This window comes from Arachis ipaensis, chromosome B07 (assembly GCF_000816755.2).
Source record: "Arachis ipaensis cultivar K30076 chromosome B07, Araip1.1, whole genome shotgun sequence".
Taxonomy (NCBI): Eukaryota; Viridiplantae; Streptophyta; class Magnoliopsida; order Fabales; family Fabaceae; genus Arachis; species Arachis ipaensis.
Genome location: NC_029791.2, coordinates 37,516,832 through 37,524,714, shown reverse-complemented (window position 1 = coordinate 37,524,714; position 7,883 = coordinate 37,516,832).

Here is a 7,883-nt window from a genome sequence, read left to right as displayed (position 1 = left end):
GAGATTGTCGGCTTGAAGCAAGCTATGGTTATCTTATAACTCTTAGTCAGGATATCAATAATTCTTAGATTTAATTGTAAAAAGTAAAAGAACATGAAACAAATACTTGTTATGCAGTAATGAAGAACATGTTGAGGTTTTGGAGATGCCTTGTCTTCTGAATTTCTGCTTTCCTACTGTCTTCTTCTTCATGCACGCAAGGCTCCTTGCATGGCAAGCTTTATGTTGGGCATCACCGTTGTCAATGGCTACTTCCCGTCCTCTCAGTGAAAATGTTCTAAATGCGCTGTCACCGCACGGCTAATCAGCTGTTGGTTCTCGATCATGTTGGAATAGGATCCATTGATCCTTTTGCGTCTGTCACACGCCCAATACTCGCGAGTTTGAAGCTCATCACAGTCATCCCTTCCCAGATCCTACTCGGAATACCACAGACAAGGTTTAGACTTTTTGGATCTCAAGAATGGCCACCAATAATTCTAGCCTATACCACGAAGGTTTCAATCTTAGATTAGAAACCCAAGAGATACACATTCAAGCTTGATTGCATGTAGAACGGAGGTGGTTGTCAGGCACGCGTTCATAGGTGAGAATGATGATGATTGTCACGGATCATCACATTCTTCAGGTTGAAGTGCGAATGAATATCTTAGAATAGAAGCAAGCGTGATAGAATGAAAAACAGTAGTAATTGCATTAATTCATGAAGAACAGCAGAGCTCCTCACCCCCAACAATGGGGTTTAGAGACTCATGCCGTAGAAGATACAATATGAAACGTGTAGAATGTCATGAGGTACAAAATGAATCACTAAATGTGGTTTTTATAATCAACTAGTGACCTAGGGTTACAGAAAATGAGTAAGCTAGGGTGTTTAGTGTAAAAATCCACTTCCGGGGCCCACCTGCTGTGTTCTTGGGCTGAGCATCTAATCTTTTATGTGTAGAGACTTTTCTTGGAGTTAAACGCCAGCTTTTGTGCCAGTTTGGGCGTTTAACTCCAGCTTTTATGCCAGCTCTGGCGTTTTGACGCCAGAATTTCTATGCTGACTTGGAACGCCAGTTTAAGCCATCAAATCTCGGGCAAAGTATAAACTATTAGATATTGCTGGTAAGCCCAGGATGTCTACTTTCCAACGCAATTGAGAGCGTGCCAATTGGGCTTTTGTAGCTCCAGAAAATCCACTTCGAGTGCAGGGAGGTCAGAATCCAACAGTATCTGTAGTCCTCTTTTAGCCTCTGAATCAGATTTTTGCTCAGGTCCCTCAATTTCAGCCAGAAAATACCTGAAATCACAGAAAAACACACAATCTCATAGTAAAGTTCAGAGAAGTGAATTCTAAATAAAAACTAATAAAAATATGATAAAAACTAACTAAAAGCTACTAAAAACATACTAAAAACAATGCCAAAAAGCGTATAAATTATCCGCTCATCAGGGATCCGAGCTGAACTACCAAAAAATAGAAAAGTTTGCCTATACTCTCATACTGACATCTCGACGACTTCGCCCGTACTTCCAGGCTCACACCATTAAGGTTCGGACCAACCAGCCCATAAAAGGAATCTTGCAGAAAACAGATCTAGCAGGCAGAATTTTACAATGGGCAGTCGAGTTATCCGAGTTTGACCTCCACTATGACGCTCGAACAGCCATCAAGTCACAGTACTTAGCCGACTTCATTGCAGAATTCACAGATACCCTGGAAACCCCCACAGAATGGAATCTCTACGTGGACGGTTCCTCGAATAAGACTGGAAGCGGCGCAGGTGTGATAATCGAAAGCAACCAAGGAACCCAAGTTGAGCTTTCCCTCAAATTTGGGTTCCCGGCCTCAAACAACCAGGCGGAATATGAAGCGTTACTAGCTGGCTTGAAGCTGGCTAAGGAGGTTGGAGCTCAAAAACTCAACATCTTCAGCGATTTACAAGTAGTCACCTCACAAATAACGGAAGTAACCAAGCCAAAGATCCTACCATGAAAAAGTATTTGAATAAAACCAAGGAACAGCTCGGACAACTCGGGAAAAATAAGATCTGCCACATACCCCGCGAACAAAATGTCCGAGCTGACGCACTCTCAAAACTAGCCAGCACCAAACCAGGGGGCAACAATAGAAGCCTCATCCAGGAAATGCTACAGAACCCGTCAATCTTGGAAGAGGAAAAAGTCCTAGCCATAACAGGTCAGGATCAAGGATGGATGACCCCCATAATTAACTACCATAAAATAGAAACACTCCCCACAGATGAAAAGGAGGCAAAGAGGTTAAAACGGGAGGCTCAGTACTACACAATCATAAACAACACCCTATATAAAAGAGGGATTTCAATACCACTATTAAAATGTGTGCCGACCTCCAACACAATGGAAGTTTTAGAGGAAGTACACAGTGGCATTTGTGGTAATCATCTCGGAGCACAAGCTCTCACCGAAAAAGTACTCCGGGCGGGATTTTATTGGCCAACTCTATAAAAGGAAGCTACAGAGTTTGTAAGGACATGCCCACCATGCCAGAAACATGCCAACTTTCACATCGCCCCGCCAGAAGAGCTCATCAGCGTAACCTCACCTTGGCCATTTGCAAAATGGAGACTTGATCTTCTCGGACCCTTCCCCCAGGGATCGAGACAAGTTAAATTCCTTATAGTAGGGGTAGACTATTTCACAAAGTGGATTGAGGCAGAGCCACTAGCCAACGCCACTGCTCAAAGAAGTCGAAAATTCCTACATAGGAACATTGTCACAAGGTTCGGGGTTTCATACTCCATCACTACAGAAAATGGCACTCAATTCACAAACGCAGGCTTCAGAAAATTAGTAGCCGACTTGAACATAAAGCACCAGTTCACATCCGTCAAACATCTTCAAGCCAACGGACAAGCCAAAGCTGCCAACAAAGTCATATTGGCTGGGTTAAAACGGAGATTACAAGATGCAAAGGGAGCTTGGGATGAAGAGCTTCCACAAGTCCTATGGGCATATCGAACGACGCCACATTCCACCACAAAGGAATCACCCTTCCGACTAGCATGTGGAACGGAAGCAATGATCCCAGTAGAGATCGAGGAAGGGTCGCCTAGAGTGGTTCATTACAATGAAGAAGCCAACTCCCAACTTCAAAGGGAAGAGCTCGACCTACTTCCTGAAATCCAAGAAAGAGCTCGGATCAGGGAAGAAGCACTAAGACGTTGAATGGCTTCCAGATATAATCAAAAGGTAGTGCCAAGAGGTTTCACTGAGAATGATCTCATCCTGATCCGAAACGATATTGGAACAACTCAACCCGGAGAAAGAAAGCTAGCAGCAAACTGGAAAGGACCCTACCGAGTCATAGAAGTACTTGGGAAGGGCTACTACAGACTATCCGAACTCGACGGACGAGAGCTTCCCAGATCATGGAACGTCTGCAACCTAAGAAGGTACTATAGCTAAAGAAGGTAAAAGATCTCATCATAGGATGCACTCTCTTTCCTGAAAAGGTTTTTTAATGAGGCACCAAGTTGAGATCCAGAAATTGTCCGACTCAAAAGGATAAAAACTCTATATGTACATGTTTTCATTTTCTTTTAAATAAAATATATTAGACATTATACAAAGTCTTCAAGATGCATTAATCTAAAACATTCATCGTCCGATTATAAAGCGACAGATTGGCAAAAAGTGAAAAACAAATTCACTGCACAATCACGATAAAGACCAACAGAGATGAAAACCGGATTCATCTAAAGGTTGACTAAACGAGGATTTAACCCACCTCCTACAAATCGGCAAAGATGAAAACAGAATAATGCAAGAAGTTATCGAAAGTGATCTGGAGAAAGGACCTAACAAGGTCCTGATTGATTGCTAAATAATAACTTAAATGACTGGCCGACGTTAAGAAGTCGGACCAAGTCAAACCAAGTTATAAGTAAACCCTGGAAAGAGGTCTGGCCAACCCTATAAAAGAGGATTACTTTAACTTAGAAGGGCCCGACATGACAAAGTCGGCCCAAAACAAAAAGTTATAGAAGTAATCCCTGAAAGAGACCTGAACAAGGTCCAAGAAAGAGGATTACAAAAATAACTTAGAAGGGCCCGACATGACAAAGTCGGCCCAAAACATAAAGTTATAGAAGTAATCCCTGAAAGAGACCTGAACAAGGTCCAAGAAAGAGGATTACAAAAATAACTTAGAAGGGCCCGACATGACAAAGTTGGCCCAAAACATAAAAGTTACAGAAGTAATCCCTGAAAGAGACCTGAACAAGGTCCAAGAAAGAGGATTACAAAAATAACTTAGAAGGGCCCGACATGATAAAGTCAGCCCAAAACATAAAGTTATAGAAGTAATCCTTGAAAGAGACCTGAACAAAGTCCAAGAAAGAGGATTACAAAAATAACTTAGAAGGGCCCGACATGACAAAGTCGGCCCAAAACATAAAAGTTACAGAAGTAATCCCTGAAAGAGACCTGAACAAGGTCCAAGAAAGAGGATTACAAAAATCACTTAGAAGGGCCCGACATGACGAAGTCGGTTCGCAAATTATAAGTAATCCCTGAAAGAGACTTAAACAAAGTCCAAGAAAGAGGATTACAAAATAATTTGACCCAACAGGGCGAAGTCGGTCAACATGAGGAAGGGCCCGACATGACAAAGTCGGCCCAAAGCATAAAGTTATAAAGTAATCCCTAAAAGAGACCTGTACAAGGTCCAAAAAAAAGGATTACAAAAATAACTTAGAAGACGCTAACATTCTCAAAAACCTAGAAAGGTGCCAAGACAAGCGCAAACAAGCATAATATTATAACCAGCTTCAGAGGCCATCAAAGTCAGCCCCAAAAGCTCGAAAGCTACTTGTTGTTTTTCGAAATAAAAAGTTGCTAAACAAGCAACTAAAAAAAGTATCAACAGTCACCAAAACATCATTTACATAATAAAAGAGTTTAAAAGCCCACAAGCCGGGCTATCTGCACAATCAAGATAAAGAGTTCAGTTAAACATCAGAAGCCTTCTCAGTAGCATCAATACGGGGTGAAGGAGGGCGAGTCTGAATGGGCACAACATCCACGGTCCCATCATCTTGATTCAGGATTTGACAATCCAGATCAGATACGGGATGACCGACCTCAACCGAAGGAACTGTAGAAGTGGACACTTTGACAGCAGGCACAGGGGGAGGTTCGACATCATCATCATCCGGGTCGTCAGGAACAATCTTACCATCCCTCACAACATTGTCCAGGCTGGAGAGAGAAAGGTCGACCTCGGGAACCAGAATTTGAACCTGCTCCTTCAGGTTCTCGTAAGCAGCATTCACGCTGCCGACAAGATGACCTTGGAGCTCGGAGTAATCAGCTCGAGCAGACTCCAATTCCTCCCTCAGACGCATCACCTCCCGATAGGATGTAACATAGCTATCTTTATGCCTCAATGCCGTGTCCTCGGCCAACCTCACAGAAGCCGCTAAAGCAAGGAGCTAGCCTTCTCATTCTTCAGCTCCTTCTCCAGTTTGGACACTTTCACCTCAAGCTCCTCCTTCAAGCCTTTCATCCGATCAAACTCCTGTTTAGCCTCCTCCATGAAGGCTTTGGTGGCATGAAGAGGAAGATTTTGAGCAGTTCGGTACAGGGCAGTGATAAACCACTATTTTATGGTTTATAATGTGTTTAATTGTGTGGTTTTATCATGATCTTTACCCACTTATTCATGTAATTAGCATGCATTTATATTTCCTTCTTAAAATCATTACACGATTGAAAACTTGCTTCCTAGAGACTTTTAATTATGTATTTTAATTCTCATTTATTCCATTCGATGTTGTGATCTGTGTGTTAAGTGTTTCAGGCTTTATAGGGCACGAATGAGTTGGAGATTGGAAAGGAAGCTTGCAATAATGGAAGGAACACAAGAAATTAAGGAGATGACCAGCGAGAAGTGACGCGGTCACATGGCTCACGCGACCGCGTGGATTGGAATAGCATATGTGACGCAGAGGCGTGGAGGACGCGTCCGCATGGAGAAGCAAAACGCCGAATGACGCGTCCGCATGAATGACGCGATCGCGTGACGTGCGCGATCTGCATAATTTGCAAAATCGCTGGGGATGATTTCGAGCCCTATTTTGACCCAGTTTTTGGCCCAGAAAAGCAGACTAGAGCCAGAGAACATGCAGAGACCAACAATAACATTCATTCTAGATAGTTTTAGTTTTTGGAGATCTAGTTTTGCTCTCCTCTAGGTTTTCTCTCTACACATTCATAGTTCTTAGGATTTTTATTTCTATTGATTTTTGCATTGGGATATTGAGAAGAGTTATCACCTCATCAAAACTTCGTCAATCTAGTTCGTTTTCTTTACTTGGCTTTACTCTCCCATGTCCTTTAATTTACTTCAATCTTACTATTGGATTATTTCAGAATTTATTAATATAAGAGTTACTTTTATTTTTAGTTGATTCCTTTGAGTTTTATTTATCATGTCTTTCTTTAATTCCCTTTTCTATGTTATGAATTCCACATTCATAATGAGTGAGTAGTCCCCTAACTTGATGGGGAGTTGATTGAAAGGAACCCTTGAGTTGGAGTGCTCAAAGGAGAAATTGTAATTGGGTTTATTATTCGTTTGCTCTTTAGTCACTAACGCCAGTCCTTCCAAGCAAGCGGATTGGGACTTGTGAATAGAAACAGCATTCCCACTTGTTTGACTTTCCCTTACCTAGTAAGGGATAACTAAACAGAACAACTCCAATTATCAATTAATCTTGAAAGTATTGCAACAAGAATAGGGCTTCCAACTAATCTACTCCAGTCAAGGCTTTTATTTAATTTACATTAATTCTCTTATTTAATTACCTGTCATTCAACTCAAATCTTTTTGAAAACTATCTGATTAATAAAATAGCACACTTTCCTGCAACTCGTTGGGAGATGACCTGGGATTCATACTCCCAGTATTTTAATTTTAATTTCTGTGACACCCTTTTTAAATTGATAAGCGGATTTCTAGTTGGTTGAGGACTATACTTGCAACGCATATCTTATAACAATTCTTAACTCGCCAATTTTTGCCATGTCAATTTTTGGCGCCGTTGCCGGGGAGTTGCAATAGAGTGCTAAAGTTATTGATTGGATTTTATTTATTTGCATTTTATTTTATTTTGCTACTATGAGCTGCTTGTTTCTTTCGCTAGATGACGCGTTCACTTCCTGATCCAAGCTTGCCAGTATTCGATCCTGAGATTGAAAGAACTATTTCACGAATAAGGCAAGCTCGGCGTCGGTTAGTCCTCTCTGAAGGCGGATCTAAAACGTCATTTGAGGAAGAAACCAGCCCATGTTCTACTGATTCGGTTGATTTACGTATAGATGACATGGCAGCACCTAGGAGAGTTACTATCCAGGAGGCTGGAGCCCCTGATTTTACAATGCAACCGTTTCAAGCGCATCATCCAGCGATGGCTACAGAATTTGAAATAAAGACCGCACTGTTCAATTTGATGCCCAAGTTTCATGGCTTACCTGCTCAAGAGCCTATCAAGCACCTAAGAGATTTTCAAGCAGCCTGTTCTACTGTCAGGCGTGATGGTGCAGATGAAACTTCAATTTTGCTGAAAGCCTTCCCGTTTTCTCTTGAGGAAAAGGCAAGAGAGTGGTACTACACTCAACCCGCAGCAACTGTATCCAACTGGGATACACTCAGAAGAGAATTTTTGGAAAAGTTCTTTCCAGCTGAAGTTACTGATAAACTGAGGAAAGATATTTCCATGATTGTTCAGGATGAATCTGAAACTCTCTATGAGTACTGGGAGCGCTTCAATAATCTTCTGGAAGCTTGTCCCCACCATATGATTGACAAGATAGTGTTACTCAGTTACGTCACACAGGGCATGAGGCCCCAA